At 33.8% G+C, this 17,318-nt stretch overlaps 1 protein-coding gene across 1 annotated transcript in view; it reads left to right on the top strand.

Moving 5' to 3' along the window:
* Nucleotides 1-11,557: 11,557 nt before the first annotated feature.
* Nucleotides 11,558-17,318, top strand: part of LOC148955582 (amphoterin-induced protein 3-like) — an 89,525-nt gene continuing 83,764 nt past the window's right edge. Inside the window, exon 1 of the mRNA XM_089108258.1 lies at nucleotides 11,558-11,596. The gene's annotated coding sequence lies outside the window, so the exon portion shown is untranslated. The remainder of the gene's footprint in view (nucleotides 11,597-17,318) is intronic.

The raw sequence follows: 17,318 nt of genomic DNA, 5'->3' as shown, positions 1-17,318 counted from the left end.
TTATGTTCGTTTTTGGTCACTTTTATCTATTAACGATAATTTATGTTCACATTTGATTTCATTTCTTCTCGTCTTTATTTTAATATAGCTGTTAATTTTATAATTTATTTAAGAGGAAAGTTTTTTTAACATACCCAGCAAGTCATGATGTTTCCTCATTTTTGCAGCATTCTGAACGACTACGAATTTACTGAAAACACATCATAAGCCTTACAAAACAGGAAAAGAGACTGGAAAACTCTCAAAAGTCTTTTAAAAGCCATGAAATCAATTCATTTTTTAAAAACTATTTTAAATCTCTAAAAAAACACAAGAAAGCTCTGGTTTCAGTAAAACATTCGTTTTTAAGAATCATTCAAATATATCGAAATGCTCTATAATATAGGGAAAGGCCCATATTGAATGAGTCTATACACCAACTAAAACATTTTGATCAATTCTTGGACCCATTTGTGGTAAAATCTCACTGGCAAAAGGACTCATAGTTTCATGTTTCAAGTGGTGTACACTTAAGTGAAAGAAAAATAAGCATTAAACTTTCTAATTCAAATATATAAAAAAACCCGTTCTCATCAGTTTCAACGGCATTACTTAAAATAGAATATATTATTTTTTTTTACAAAGAATCATACTGTATGATTTTAGTTAATTTCACAGAAAACAGCAAGTAGTCACATAATACGAAACATTAAATCAACCCTGACAATGCATTGAATATACTCATACAACAGACCTTGAGTTTTTCACTATAAGATAATTTACAGCTTGAAGTAAATATATTAAATAACAGGTTCTCAGCGTTCTCATTCGTTTTTTTCGTTTTTAATAAAATTGAAATTTATACTTTTGGTTAATTTCACAGTAAAATGCAAATAGTCAAATAGAATACAACAAAATATCAATACTGAAAATACATAGAATAGAGTTGTACAAATAACACTTGAGTTTTTTCACTATAAGATAAATTACAGCTTGAAGTAAAAGGATTCTCAAATACAAAGATAGTAGTCGATCGGTTTTTAACACGTATGAATTCTAAATGGAGCTTGAGGTAAAAGTTCCTTATATTTGTCATATTCGAAAGGTTCTTCTCCAAAAAAAGGTTAATCATGATAAGCTACAGTGGATTTTAAAAGGATTCTTTATTGATTGTTAACAAATTCGAAAGGTTTTTTTCTCCAGGATGAGTTCTTGATGATAATTTAAATTGGCACTAGAAATAAAATATTTCTTACATACGTCACACTCGAAAGGTTTTTCTCAAGAATGGGTTCTTTGATGTTCATTTAAATCCGAACTAGAAGTAAAGTATTTCTTACATACGTCACACTCCAAAGGATTTTCTCCAGAATGAGTCCTTTGATGTACATTTAAATAGGAACTAGAAGTAAAAAAGTTCTTTCAGACATCACACTCGAAAGCTTTTTCTCCAGTATGAGTTCTTTGATGAGCTGATAGTGTGCATTTCTGATTTAATGCTTTCTCACATATATCACATTCGGAAGGTTTTTCTCCAGAAGGAGTTATTTGATGCTTATTTAAATCGGGACTAGAATTAAAACATTTCTACCTGTAATCACACTCTAAAATTTTGTCTCAAAAATTAGATATTATAGTGTTATTTAAAATTTAAATGTAATTAAAACTTTCATTAAAAAACAAAACTTATAAAGCTTGGTATACATTATGATATCTATTTTTGTTATTTCATTAATTAAACTAATTAAATAAATTAATCAAATCAAAAAAATATTAAAGATATTCTCAATAATTATATATCAGATGTTTAATTAAATTTTAACTTAAATTAAATATTTTCTTAAATAACTCACAGTATAAAGATTTTTCTACATTATGAGATGTTTTATGTCTAGTTAAATCGGAAATAGTAGTAATACTTTCCTTAGATCAACCACATTTGAAAGGTTTTTCTCCAGACTAAGTTCTTTGATGTGTCTATAAATTGGAACTAGAAGTAAAACATTTCTTACATACGTCACACTCGGAAGGGTTTTCTCCAGAATGAGTTCTTCGATGAACTGATAGTGTGTATTTCTGACTGAATGCTTTCTCACATACATCGCATTTGAAAGGTTTTTCTCCTGTATGAGTTCTTTGATGTTTATTTAAATTAGAACTACAAGTAAAACATTTCTCACAGATATTACACTCGAAAGGTTTTTCTCTAGAATGGGATGTTCAATGTGCTGTTAAATCGAAACTTGTAGTAAAACATTTTTCAGACATCTTACACCGGAACCGCTTTTCTCGGGAGTGAATTACTTAACGTGTTTATAAATCTACACTTGAAGTAAAACAAATTTTACATATGACACACTTGAAGGGCTTTTCTCCAGTATGAATTCTCCGATGTGTATTGAAATAGAATCTAGAAGTGAAATATTTCTTACATACATCAAACTCGAAAGATTATTCTCAGGAATGAGTTATTTGATGTTTATTTAAATCAGAACTAGAAGTAAAACATTTCTTACAGATATCATATTTGAAAGTTTTTTTTCCAGTATGAGTCTTTTGATGATAAGATAGGGTGAACTTTCGGCCGAATGTTTTCTCACAAACGTTAGGCTTGAAATATTTTTCTTCACAAATAAAATCCTCATGTTTTGCTATATTATCTTCAGGAAATACACTAATGTTACTTCTTATCTCACGGTGTCAATAAAAAATCGTTTCTGTTTTTAGACATATTCTTGTCAGACCAGGCATGCTAGATGTTCCACATTGCACATGATTGCACATGATACCCTTATCATAGGACACCGCAACAAGAAGAACTAAAATAATGCAATTTTTTTCAGAATAAATCACCCCACTATTAAAATTTTTCCTTTGTACAATAATGTAAAAAATTTTAATGACTCTTCACCAGTTGATTAGTCTATAATTGTATATGTGGAAATAAATTTCTGACTCCTCTACAAATTCTTTAGTAGGTACAAGATATTTTCTGGCAAGGGGTAGTGCAGAACGAAATAGCCTAGCAAACCAGCTACCAAGACCATAGCCAGACATTGTAGTACGCCCCTTGTAGTAGTCCAATCCCGTGCCTATTTGACGTGGACTCAAAACACCAACATAACTGTCAATATCGGGGCAAACCAAGTAAGTTCTTCTATCGTTTATTTCTTAGGTTAATGTACAGTCGTTCTCATTTACAATTGGTCAAAAATGACAAGTAATAAATTACACTCAGTTTTTAAATTATATTTGATATAAAAATTAATATATTAGTTATAAATTACAGAGCTACAGAAAGGAAGTGTTTACTGATATAGAATGAAAATGCCGTATATTATAGTTGTGAACGTGTTCTAGATTGGTTTTTTAGTTAAGAACTCGAAGGAGTGGAACATTTTAATTACCATCCCAATATGTTTCCACATATAACGCTTAGAGAAATATACAAGTTTCCGTTGAGACTCGTTTTGCGGCGTGTGTATAGATAACCATGTCTATAAAACAGACATTTTCTTTAAACCTTCAACGTGTTTATAGAAAAATAAAAGCACTTACAGTTTCATTGATGAAACTCTTTGAATATGATTCGGATATTTAACATAAATTAGCATTTGCTAAGTCAGGTAATTGAAAGGGGCACTGCATATTTTTTACCCTGCCATTTTTTGTTGATGACTCAACGAAGTGAATGAATGGGAGTTTAGTCCCTGTATTGTATGTTAGCAAGAGGTTACTGATTAGAGTCAAAATTTTCCAGTTGAACTTCATCGCAAAAGTCAAACAGACGTATTTTCATTTAATATTTACGGCCCTTTCTTAGAATATCAAATGTATTTTTAAGAATACCTTCTACAAGATCCCCATCATATGCACCGTCAAATTTGATGGTGGGGGAGAGTTTTGTCCAAAAATCACTTGTTCTATTCAAGTCATTGTGGAGAGGATCGGAAACGTTGGACATGAAAGTTACATAAAAATCATTGTGCATTGTCAATATTTTCAACACCAATCCAAGAATCAAAATCAGAGTTGTATCCTAGCCAGCGACTAAGTACCTGTTTCGTACCCACGAGAGTACGTCTTTTTAATATATTTTCGATTTGATAGATTTCAATGGAATTTTTAACTCTTTGTAATTCATAGTCATAGAAGACACAGAGAATCTCTTCATCTTTGTTATCACGCAGGCAATAATTCATGGGTGTAGTGTCTAGAATTTTCGACACTTTAAAAAATTAAGTGGACCACAAGTAATTCCCCTTGTCAAAAACATGATTTGTTCTATTACTTCGAACCGTATCAAAAGCACTTACTTTATTTTTCTTCTTCTTCTTGAATTTTTATTCATTTTTCTACAGTTTAAAAATTGTGTAATTATTATCGTTATCACACTGATTAAATACCGTTGTCGTCGAGTTTGACACTGATTGATGAGGTCGTTGATTATAAATCAAAATGATTTTTTCCACATCAAGAATAGAATCCACCGTATTTTTTAGTATATAATATCTTGAAAATAAAATTTAAATAGTTCTTATGAATCGGTCAGCCAATGCGAACTTTATATGAATTTGACTACGATAGAGCAGTTTACTATATTTCTCTAGTACTTGTGCAATATGAGGATTAACAAATTAACAACCGCGATCCGTTTGAATTTTTTTATATGAATCCTTTTCGAGAAAACTTTCAATTGCCTAAGCAACTTCAACACTTCTCTTTGATCGTAATGGACTTGCATAAGCATAGCGACTTAAAACACTGATTGCAAGTAGAAAGTACTTGTACTGTGTATTGTAACGTCTTTGAAGCTCATGTAGAGTCAGGAGATCTGTTTGCATTATATGCACTATGTAAAAGGCTTTAATTTTTCGATAATGATTGGACCGGACTATATGATTTCCATGCAAAGTGTCACTTGGCTCACTTTGTAGGTAGTCCTGTACACTCTTAGTGCGAACACCTATGACTTTGAGCAGAGTTGTGGGGGAACTTAAACTCCCTTCCTCGCCAATATTTTCATAAGCACCTTTCAGAACTTCAGCCATTTTGAACGTAAACACTTTGTGTAACGTCCGTTACCCTTTTGTATACGGGCTGGTGGTGGTGGGGACGTTGACGTGATACGTCTTCGCTTTTTTCTAGCTATCAGTGGTGTGTTAGTTTTTTCCAAAATTGATTTAAAATCTTCTTCTTCTGCTGCTTCATCTTTTAATAATGATGATGATGATGATGCACGTTCCTTTAATTTTTTTAAAAATTTTATATTGCAAATAAGAATTTTGGGGAAGATGAATTTGTTTAGACATTTGTATATATCAGTGTCAAATGATAATAGTACTTTAATATTTGTAACCATTTAATATATTATATCAAGTATATTATATATCTTGCTCCGAATTATAATACTTTATCCGTTGCTCTCAACTTGAATTTGATCACTTTAAAATAGATAGATTAGTAGTCGTGTTAGTTTTTCAACCTAATTGTTGGGCCTTAGATTTACAAATTTAAAAAAAAATTAAAACAATTCCTCCTTCGTTAAGTTTGTTACATCAGCAGCAGCAGACAGATTCTTGAGGAGATGATTCTTTTTTAAGATCAGCAGGAGTGGACTTTGATAGAGTGTTTGTCCAATCAATAAAGTGAATCTTGAAGTAAGATCAGTTTTTATCATTAACAATAATTACATTGTAGAGAACCTTATTCAAATTATTCACAAAGTTTTTGGCAGGTGAAAGGCCGAGTTCTCTTTGAGTCAATTTATTGGGTTTTGCCAGTCTTAGTAGAGAAAACTGTCTACACGTCTTGCAATTATTGGCAGTAACAGGGTGAAAAAGCTACTGCCCGCCGGACGAAGTCATTTCTTTTTAAAATTCTTTACTTCCTTTTTATAGGCGCCTGTAAGTAAAATTGAACGATGTTACTTTTCCTGTTGCTTAAATACTTATGTTAGTTGAAAATTACCCTCGGTCAAATTTAAAAAAATTTCAGATAGTAAACTAATGAAATAGTTTTCAAGACCGTGTTTGAGCATTGTTTTTTTAAGCAGAGGTTTTGACGTACTTAGAACTGAAAACAAATGTCTATTTTTATGTAGTTTTTTCAGTGTAATGATTGCAAATAACAGTTCTTTTGAGCGTTCACCGGGATATACTTAGTAATTCCATTGTCAAAAATATATGTGACTATGCGTAGATCCTCGGGTTTATTTTGATTAAGATCCAGCAGGATATAGCCGTGAAGTTTATTTGGTATCTTATTGTATGCAGAGAGCAGAAATTCCGGGGCAACTGTATGGATTCGTTTATTGAGGGTTATTAGCGAGCGAAAATCATGAACAACCCTGTAAATAATCTAATAGGTACAGTTCAAAGCAAGTGTTCGCATACATTTGCTCTGATGAAAGAGATTATGTAGAACCAGAGTAACGAAAATCCTTTCATGATAAGAGCGAACAGTGAAAAAATGCAGCATATGCTGGGACCATTATTCAATAGATTCAGCCAGATCGTTAATGATCAGCCAAGAGTCTGACTGGATAATGTTGAAAACATCAAGTCCTGGTATGAACTGTATCTGCATCGATCCCATGGTGGCGGCAGCAATTGATTTTATTTTATTGTATGACTCCTGCCAAATACTATAGCAATAGTAGATTTTTTTCGGCTTTTCCGCAAACATTTTATCACAATTTTTAATTATTTTAGTTAAGAGTGTTGTTTTGCCTGAAATTGAAGGCCCACAAAGAAATGATCTGAACGGTTTTTTAAATTGATGCATCTTCCTTTCAATAGTTCACCTGGAAAACTAACTATAGACTCTACCTGTCTAATGACTAAATAATTTTTTCCCTACTACTACTACTACTACTCTGTTCTTCAAGAAGAAGAAAAAGACAAAAGACAAAGAATAATATTTTTTTTTCTTTTATTATATGCACATAAAAAAAGTAACAATAAATTGAAAAAAAAAATACACTTTTTTAAATTTATTCATAATAAAAAAATACAACAACAACATTTACATAGGTACACACACATAGAAAACACTTTTTTTTGTTTATAGAGAAAAAAAACATTAAATTAGAGAGAGCACTTGAAAAAATACACTTTTTAAAATTTATTTATAATAAAAAAATACAACAGCATTTACATGGGATGCACACAGAGAGAAAAAACATTTTTTTTGTTTATAGAGAAAAAACTATTAAATTAGAGAGAGATAACACTTGAAAAAAAAAATCTGCTCTAAGTCCAAAAAAAAAGATAACTTTGGTGACGGAGCGCCCCCCCGCGCTGGCGGCGGCCGCCCCCCCCCCCCCCGGGCCGCGAGGCCCCCCCCCCCAAGGCTGCGAGGCCCCCCCCAAAGGTTTTTAGGTTATTATTTACTGGACTTTATTCAAAAAGAGACTATCACGGGGGGCAGTAAAAAAAATACGGTTTGTCTTTATATATTTTACCAGGGGGCGGAGGGTCAAACAATCATGAAAAACAACGATCTTTTCGTACGTCCAACTCAGTGCTGTTGGTTATACATGGACATTCAATGTCTTTTACTTCATTACTCAAATCGCCGAAAATTAGGCTATTGGTCCTTTATCTTGAAAAATACACTGACTCAACCTGTCCTTATTAAAATTCTTATCCACTACGCGCATAGGTCCTACTTTAAAATGTTTCTTGATTTCTTCGTCTTATGCTAATATCACTGAGTCAATTTGAAACCTATTGGGAAATCACACCCGACGGCAGTGTTCTACTAGACCTTGCACCATGAACACAAATCAAATAATCAATGTGTTTAATATGGATATTTACGTGTCCCAATACAAGTCCTATTCCATACCGTCGGACTTCATTGAAAAAATTTCAGGTGTTAACAATACCCTGATCATTGTTAATAGTAGTCCGTTAACTTTGAAGATCGGCCATTGGCTCAGTATCTTTCCATGAGCGTGGAATATTGAATTTTTTTATCCCCTTGGCCTCTCATATAAATTCTACATTCCATATATCAACAACTTTATTGAAAGCAGTGGGAAAAATTTTATTCAAAATGAACGAAGAGTACAGGATTTAACAACTAAGACAGGTGGCTTTCATGCACTACTCTTTTTCATGTTCAGATGTCGTGGCTACACCTAAAAGCAGTTTCTCGACGTCTATGTTGACGTACCTCAATTGAACGACTTTATTGTGTATAATATAATTACAATTTTATTTAATATTTATTTCAGGTTCATAATAATAAAATTTTATGAAGCTGTATTTGCAATTGTTTGTTAATATAAAAAAGAATCATATACAAGATAAAATGACTTTTATGCTTTTTAGATTTCGTTATATACTAGATATTTGTTGACAACAACTATCGTGGGTAGATTATCTGAATTCACAGTGTACTGATCTTTATGTAGTGCAATGTCAGGGTCACATTTTCTACAGTAGAATGTGATTTCACTCTTGTCATATATATTTGTATAGTCAATTATACTAATCGCATTCATTCTATAGAATTCACATGTTTCAATTTGCGTATTTGAAGCAGTTTCACAAGCAGTGTCCTCAAGTGTCGAATCACATTCTGTCGCATCCAAATAAAAATCAGTGGGCTTATAGTCATAACACCCAGTGTCTTCGCAACAATGACGTAGAAACCATGGTCTCTTTTTGTTCCAACAGTTGAATCTTTGGCGTGGTTCCTCCTCCCAGAACAATCTAAAACCACGACGATACCAATCTCGTAGCAATAAACTAAAATCACGGTTATGATTATTTCCAATCATACCGGGATATGTACTCTCCCACTGCTTGCATTTATCAAAATGACAATTGGAACATTGGTGGCCTCAAGGATGAGAGTCACACACCTCTTCAAGAGAGGAATTACAACCTTTAATTTGTACCGCATATACTCTATTTAATTTACACGGGTTGCAGAATCTACACTTTTCATGATACTCCTCAATCATTGTGCCAGTCTCACATGATAACCAACTACCCACTGAATACATACATAATGGACATGTATGGAATATTTTGTTATGTGCTGACACTCTCACTACCACAGTGAAACTGAGCTAGCAACATCAAAAATTGCCTGAGATAGAGAGAGAGAGGAGTACATCATCCTTGAGCACCATCTTTCTTATGAAAAAAAAGTCCTAAATTTCTAAAAACTAATTTTTAAAAGAATATACACAATATCTTTTTGCTGTGTATTGATCAATATATAAATAAATTTTTTAAATTCTTTTTGAAATATATTGTATAATCTACAATAGTCTAATTTTGGAGAATAAGTTTTCATTATATAGACTATTATCATCATAGAAAATATCTTCCTTTGAATGGACAACTCTAGAAAATCATCATCTAGAATTAAACGTTCGTCCATAAGAATTAGATTCCTCATGATCGATCTTTCTCGAATTTTTCCATTTCTTAGAGTCCTAGCTCTCTCACAACCAACTTCAGACTAAACAGAATTTCTTTTTTGTACTCTAGAAAATATAATCTAGTATACTTTAGAAAAAAAAATACCATTGATTTAGAAAACAGTTTTAATGAACATAATTAAAATAATAATATTCAATGAAGCAGTTTGTTCTCATCAATATATTTCGATAGAATAACTAACGATGAACGAAGTTTATTTATATGTAGAATATTTACTTTTCCAGCAAAACACAGCTGCTCCTCCTGCTTAAATTTGCTTAATGATATCATGTATCTTGCATACATAATGTCACATTCAAGACATAGTCTACAGCCAGCGGTTATTTCCACAGCCACATTAGGTACTTGCATATCGTTGCTGCTGCTACTGTCTGTTCTATCATTAATCTGCAATAATGTAAATTAACCACTAATTTTTTTTTTCTCCACAACTAACCTCTCACATAAAAAACTATTATATTTGAATTAAATTATCTTACTAATATGAATTGTAAAAAAAACTATTCCTTTTATTCAAATCCTAATCACCAATCAAGTTATACTCGTTCCTCTTGGCAAAGAGTGTAATGACCTGTAGAATTAACTACCAGAAAAACCTGTTTGTATGGGGGCCTGCGCAAATCCAGACGAGCAACTCTACTCCTAAAGCTAGGTGCCCACAGAAAGCGATTTTATTTTGTAGACGAATTCGTGAGTTCACATCCGGACAGCGAATTCGAGTGGTATGCCTCACAGAACGTGAAATTTCCAAAATGATTTCTAAATGACAGAAACAAAGGATTTGTGGATTGTTGCTGCTTTTCAAACAGTTCGTGGTAACGAACTGTAAGTAAGGAGCGACCCGGCTCAATAGTCACCGAAACTCTAATAAACAGAAATTTTGATATACTAGGGTACATAGGAATGCTGTTGTTGATGTTAAAAGTAAAGATCACCATCTAGTAGTGTCAAGGGTTAATTTAGAGCTCAAATTCCGAAAGGGTAACTACCTCCCGGGAATTTCTGATGTTAGTAGACTCCAGGATGAGAATTTTAGAGAAATTTTACAGGAACAGTTGAATACTAAACTTGAGAGTTTAAAATTTGATAGTGTGGAAGATGGTTGGAATAATTTTAGAAAAATAATTTGTGAAGTTTGCTGAAGGTGTCTTGGGGAAGAAAGCTAGAATTGCAGCTAAGAATATTAGTGAAAAAGCTTTATGTTTAATAAAAAGGAGAAAGGACTTGTACAAAAATTATCTGAGTGATAGACCATATAAAAATAAGAGGAATGTAAAAAAATCGGAGAAAGCATTAAAATATGAACTAAGAAGGTGTGAAGTTGAGGTCATGGATAACATAGCCGAAGGTTCGGAAGATAAAGCTAGATGGCATAATAGAAAGATATTGTCCTTGCATGTCGTTAAATTGAGAGGGAGTAGCCAAGCCGGATTTAGCCCAGTTAAAGATAGGGATGGGGCCACAATTAACGATAAGGAAAGAACTAAAGAGAGACGGGCCGAATATTTTGAGAATTTGCTAAAGCAAGACAGAGTTGCAGGAAAAGATAAAGAGGAAAATTAAAAAGTATGTGGTACATTGGATATGAAGAAATATTTGTGAGGAAGAATTCGTGACAGTATTAAAAGGATTAAAAAATAGTACGGCTCTAGGTGCGGAAAGTGTGATAAATGAGTTCTTTAAATATGGTGGCTCTGAGGTTAGAAATAAGTTACTGAAGATTATGAATATTATTTTTGATAAAGGGGAAGTACCTAACGATTTTAGGAAAACCTTAATTAAGCCACTTTATGAGAAAGGTGATAAAAGTGAGTGTGGTAATTATCGAGGCATTAGTCGCGTCTCTGTAGGTAGTAAATTATTAGTAATACGATACTTTTTAGACTGAGAGATGCCGTAGACAAAGTTTTAAGAGAAGAACAGTGCGGTTTTGGAAAAGGTAGAGGATGTGCCGACCAATTTTTCACTCTTAGGCTAATAATTGAGAAGTTTCTGAGTTGTCAAACACCTTTGCTCCTCAGTTTTATAGATTACGAGCAAGTGTTCAGTTCTGTTGATAGAAGAGCTTTAGTAAAGGTTTTATCCTTGCATGTTATACCAGATACGTAAAAGTGATTAGTGCTATGTACGAGAATAACATTGCTGCGGTTAAGGTAGGAAATGAGTTTAGCAGCTGGTTTTGTTTTAAATCAGGAGTTAAGCAGGGTTGTGTTCTATCCCCCTTTATATGGATTATTTTGATGGACTTTGTCTTAAGGGGCACAGGAAAGGCAATGGGAGACCACGGAATCAAATGGGGAGGAAAATGTCTCCTGGACTTAGATTATGCTGATGATTCAAGCATCCTAGATGAAAGTGCGAGCAAAATGAATGAAGTTCTAGAGGGTTTGCGAGTTCAGGGTGCTAGAATAAGTTTGAAAATTAATGTTAAGAAGACTAAGTCACTAAGGCTAGGAATAAATGAAGATGAAAAGGTGACGTTGTGTAATGATAAGATTGATCAGGTGGGCAGCTTCACTTACCTTGGTAGTATTATTAGTAAAGATGGTGGGAGCAGTGGAGACGTTAGAAGTAGAATAGCCAAGGCTCAGGGTGTATTTTCACAGTTAAAATTTTTTTGGGAGAATAGGAAGAAAAGTCTGCAAACCAAGATTAGTATATTAAAAGCTACAGTGATGACAGTGGTAAAATATGGCTCGGAAGCATGGGTGCGCAGAAAAGCGGTGAAGATTTGCTAGATGTTTTCCAGAGAAATTGCTTAAGGATTGTTCTGGCTGACTGACCGTATTTCAAACAATAGGCTATACGAAAAATGTGGTTCAATACTCTCTAGGGCTATAATGAAAGAAAGGTTGAGGTGGTTACGGCACGTTCTGTGGATGAAGGATGATAGATTGCCGAAGATTGTTCTTTTCGGCCAACCGTCTAGGGCTAAAAGGAAAGCAGGTCGTCCTCGTCTGGGGTGGAAGGAGGTCATAAAAAAAGATCTAAAGAAAATGGAAACTTTCTGGGAGGGTGTAAAAAGGGAGGCTTTGAATGGATTGGGATGGAGGAGGAGCGTGCGTAGCTGTATTGACCTCAGGGGGCTTGGTGCTGCGGTGAGTTGTTAGTAGTAGTAGTAGTAATCAGATTTTTATGCTGATTTCAAATATATAAGTTTCATCTAGTATTACCGATCAAAAGTTACGAGCCTGAAAAACATTGCATTATTTTGGAAAACAGGGGAAAACACCCCCTAAAAGTGAAAGAATCTGAATGAAAATCAAACCATCAGATTCAGCGTAACAGAAAACCCTACAGAAGATGTTTCAAGCTCCTATCTGCAAAAATGTGGAACTTTGTATTTTTTTTGCCAGAAGAAAGATCATGGATGCGTGTTTTTTTTGTTTTTTTTTCAGGGGTGATCGTATCGATCCAGTAGTCCTAGAGTATCGTGAAAGAGCTCATTCGAACAGAAATTAAAAGCCCTAGTGCCCTTTTTAAGTGACCGAATAAATTAGAGGGCAAATTGGCCCCCTCCCACGCTCATTTTTTTCCAAAGTCACCCAATCAAAATTTTAAATTGCCATTTTGTTCAGCACAGTCAAAAACCTAATAAATATGTCTTTGAGGATGACTTAATTCCCCAGAGTTCCCGGGGGAAGGGCTGCAAGTTATGAACTTTGCCCATTGTTTACATATAGTATTGCTTATTGGGAAGTATACAGACGTTATCAGGAGGGATTTTCTAGTGGGGATCGGAGGAGGGGGTTACGTGAGAGAATCTTTCCATGGCGGATATTTCATTGGGGGAAGGGACATTTCTATGAATGGGGCGCCAGATTTCCCAGCATTTTTAAAAAACGATTAGAAATTAAATTGAAAAAACAAGTTTTCTCAAGTGAAAGTAAGGAGCAACATTAGAACTTAAAACGAATAGAAATACTCCGTATATCAAAGGGGCTGTCCCCTCGTCAACGCCACGCTCTTTACGCTAAAGTTTTTTATTGTTTAAAAAAATAAAGCTTTGTGACAGAGTCAAACTTTAGCGTAAAGAGCGAGGCGTTGAGGAGGGAACAGCCCCTTTCATATACTGAGTAATTTCTGTTCGTTTTAAGTTTTAATGTTGCTCCTTACTTTCAGCTAATAAAACTTGTTTTTTTTTTAGTCATGTCTTTAAGACGTCGGAGAGGTAAGCTGAAACGATCAAGAAAGTTCTGGAGTTTATTTTCTTGTATTTATAGGTTTATCGTATTTCGTCTTGCGAATATCTATCGTGTGAATAAAATTCTATTCGGAGTTGAAAGGTGCGAACTGCGAATTTTGGGCGTGCGCAGCGGAAAATATTCACCTGACGACGACGAATTCAACTAGTGTCAGCGAATTCGCTTTCTGTGGGCACCTAGCATAAGTTAGACGCCGACTCGCCCTTAACTGCCAATAGAAGATTTATGCAGTTATTACTACAAAAAATGACAGCCAATAAATTAACATATTAGTACAGATCTGGTCCATATATGATTATTTTTTAGTTATGTTGTCGTAACCTTGGAAAAAAGGCGAGATATATATTATCAAGCATCTTTCTTTTATAGTGCTCACAGCTGCGGAAGTTTAACTACTTGTTTATTCTCATTAGTTACTGTCATTACTAGTAGGCGTTCACTTATAATTCGAGCTTGTGAAATATGCAAGCAAGGAGCATGTCGCTCAATTAGTTTTAAAAATAAACTCATGGATAAATATGGATGGCATGTGACGGGTAAAATTATACTATTGTTAACTGACTAGGATGCCCTCTAAAATTTTAATAAATTGATTGACGATGCATCATGACACAAACATTATGCTCTTCTCTTTTGAATTTGCGAAATGGAGCCCCCTCTGAAGGACGAGTCCGTGGGGGTGGAGTGCATTTTTGGAAGGTGCAAAATAATCTATACTTTTTTCTCCAACTTTCTAAAGTGTTTTATGTAAGTAAGTAAGTACGACGGTACCAGACCCCTAAGGTCCAAACCGGTGGTGCGTTTATGGCCAAAACGGCGGGTTTTATGGTAGTCCTGTTGAACCCTTGTTGAGCCATGGTGATGGCCACGTCTACTCCTCCCACCAGACCGTGCCGATAACCGCATCAGGTCCCCAAGGTGAACAGCCTCTAGGCGGTAGATGAATATAGGTAGGGTAAATCGGCTTAGATTGTTGTTACTAAACAGCAAAATTCTTACTTTATTCTTATAAGAGGCACTGTTTAATTGACTTTTGTATTCACTTTCGGTTTAATTAGATTCCAGCCCCCCCCCCTTCCTCTTGTGCCTTGATATGTTCAAACTTTGGTCATTTTTGGTCTGATTCTTTTTTTGTAGTTATTTATTGTATAAAGTCGGTTTATACCAACTAAAAGAAGAAGAAAAAAGCTGTAGAAAAGTTGAAAGTAGACTATGGCAATGCCCATTGTTCTAAAATTGCAGGGGGACTAATTCACGATTCATGAACTTTCGGCCCTGCAATTTTCTAACCCTGCGATTTTTGTGGAGCACGAAAGTACAGGGAGGGTCAAGGATTTTTGTTTAATGAAGATAAGAAAAAAGCTGTTTTGCAAAATCTAGAGGGTAATCCATTTTTTTTTTTTTTTTTTTTTGTTCAGTGAAAATACAAAAAGTATTTTTTTTAAGTCTAGACGGAGGAAATTGCCCTATTTACAAATATGTTTTAAAATTGGAGCTTCTGATGTCAAAATTGTTTTTGCCGTATCTTTAAATTTAGAAAACTCTTAGATTAAACTATATGGTTCTCCTATGTTTTACCTACTCTTTTATATATCTCAAACTGGAATCGCGACGAAAAACCCGTTTTTACGGGATGATTCAAGACACTGCTGTAGAGAAATACAATGTATAGCGTGGTTTTATTTTCTTATACGATATTTAAAGTGTTGTTTTTGGTTGTTTTTTTTGGGGGGGGGAGGTACCTAGGTTAGGTTACGTATTTAATATATGCTATGCTTTGCCACCCACCCTCCCTCCCCTAATGTGCAAATATATAGCCCTAATTTGTTTCTAAACTATTATATAGTCATCCTATTTTATTTTATTTCATTAGCATTAACTAAACTAGCAGTATATAATAGAGTAAGTATAACATAGGAGTACCAAGTATACTTTATTAGACTCCCTTTCCGCCACAGAATGATCCACTAACCTTCCAATCGTTTTAGAATAGACATGCAGGTACCCAACCCAGCAAGAAAATCCTGCGCACGTCTCCGGCTGATCGTATCAAAATTGTTTCTAATGGATATTGAATACTTAAAAACAATTTCCTTTTAGAGCAACTGGTTCTTAGTAATAATGGAAAAACGTAAAACGCTTTTTTCAGTTTTTCCACTCTCCTGAAAAAATTATACTTTGCTACATATCGCCTTTTGAACTACCACACCTTGGATTTTTCTTCACCATTAAATTGTTTTAATAGTGAACTAAACATATTATACATTAAATAAATATAGTTTAATTTGCAATTAAAATATTTTTGTAAAAGTCATTTTGTTAGTTTGGTCAAAAATAGCTTTTTTTGGGCTTTTCTAATTAAACTATGCAATCTAAACACATGGTTGTTCACGTTTTTCAAAGATTTCAACAACGTAAACAAGGCGTTTATTTAGGGAGGCATTTTTCTTAAGATCTTGAAATTTAAGTCCTAAGCTCAAGACTCTTGAAAAAGTATATAAATGTAGAAAATATAGTAAAAAATTCATAGCTTTGTACGAAAAGGAAAGTGGACGAATAAGACAATGATTCTTAAAATTTTCTTTTATTAAATGCAAAGAATTTTTATTCTAAAAATTTTTAATCACTCTTAAATTACTCTTTTATCGTGTATTATATTACTAATGTTTCTGATCACTTAAATTTAACTGATATATAGTCTCAATATCAAAATAACTCGCAAAATATTTTGCAACTACTTTTTCCTCTAAAACTTTTAGTTTAAAATTGCTAGAGGAACTTGGTAAATTGCCATTCCTATTTTTTCTTCTTTTATTGCTACTATTCAAACGTATAGCCCCTAGCCAAATCGATATTCCGTGACCATGTTCTCAAGTCCCAAAAACCAGATCGATTTTTTTGCAAAAAAATAGTGCTAAAGATAAATCACCAATATTTATTGCAAAGGAAAGAAGAATATGGAAAGGAAAGAAGATCTATTTCTGTTCGGGAAATATAGCGGATAGAGACATCTTTCTTTTAGAAATGTGTCTGTTAACAAAAGGAAGAAGCTTGATTTTTTTTTCTATAAATGTGGAAAATATAATAAATTCATAGCTTTGTACGAAAAGGAAAGTGGACGAATAAGACAAAGATTCTTAAAATGTTCTTTTATTAACTTCAAAATTTGGCATAACTTTTGAAGAAAAATATCAAATTACAGAAAAAAAGAAAGTGTATTTAAATGCAACCAAAATAAAAGCGTTCAAAATTATACACACACAAAAATACACATTTTGCTCTTTATTAAGTCTACGGTAGAAACTGTTCTGTGTCAGCTTTTGGTCTATGCTTAATGTCACCTGCTCTAAGAATGCAGACATGTAATCATGGGCGTAGGGGGGGGGGCAGGGGGAGGAGCTGCCCCCCCCCTAGACCTTCAAATTTACATTAGATATGGCTGAAAAAGCAGATGGTTTGGAAAAAGCAGTTGCTAAAACTCCATCACACTATCGACTGCCCCTCCCTAGACAATATGCTGCCTAATCCTGCCTATGCCCATGCATGTAATTCAATTATTCGATTATATGTATGATTTATTATAGAAACCTTCTGATCTCGGTTAGATAAAATAAAAAAAAACAAGCTTTTTTCAACTGAAAGTAAGGAGCAGTATTAAAACTTAAAATGA

The sequence above is a fragment of the Artemia sp. Qi Xiang Cuo genome, chromosome 2 (assembly GCF_049724085.1).
Source record: "Artemia sp. Qi Xiang Cuo chromosome 2, ASM4972408v1, whole genome shotgun sequence".
Classification (NCBI taxonomy): Eukaryota; Metazoa; Arthropoda; class Branchiopoda; order Anostraca; family Artemiidae; genus Artemia; species Artemia sp. Qi Xiang Cuo.
The sequence above is the reverse complement of the archived record's forward strand: the minus strand, read 5'-3'. Positions and strand labels throughout refer to the sequence as shown.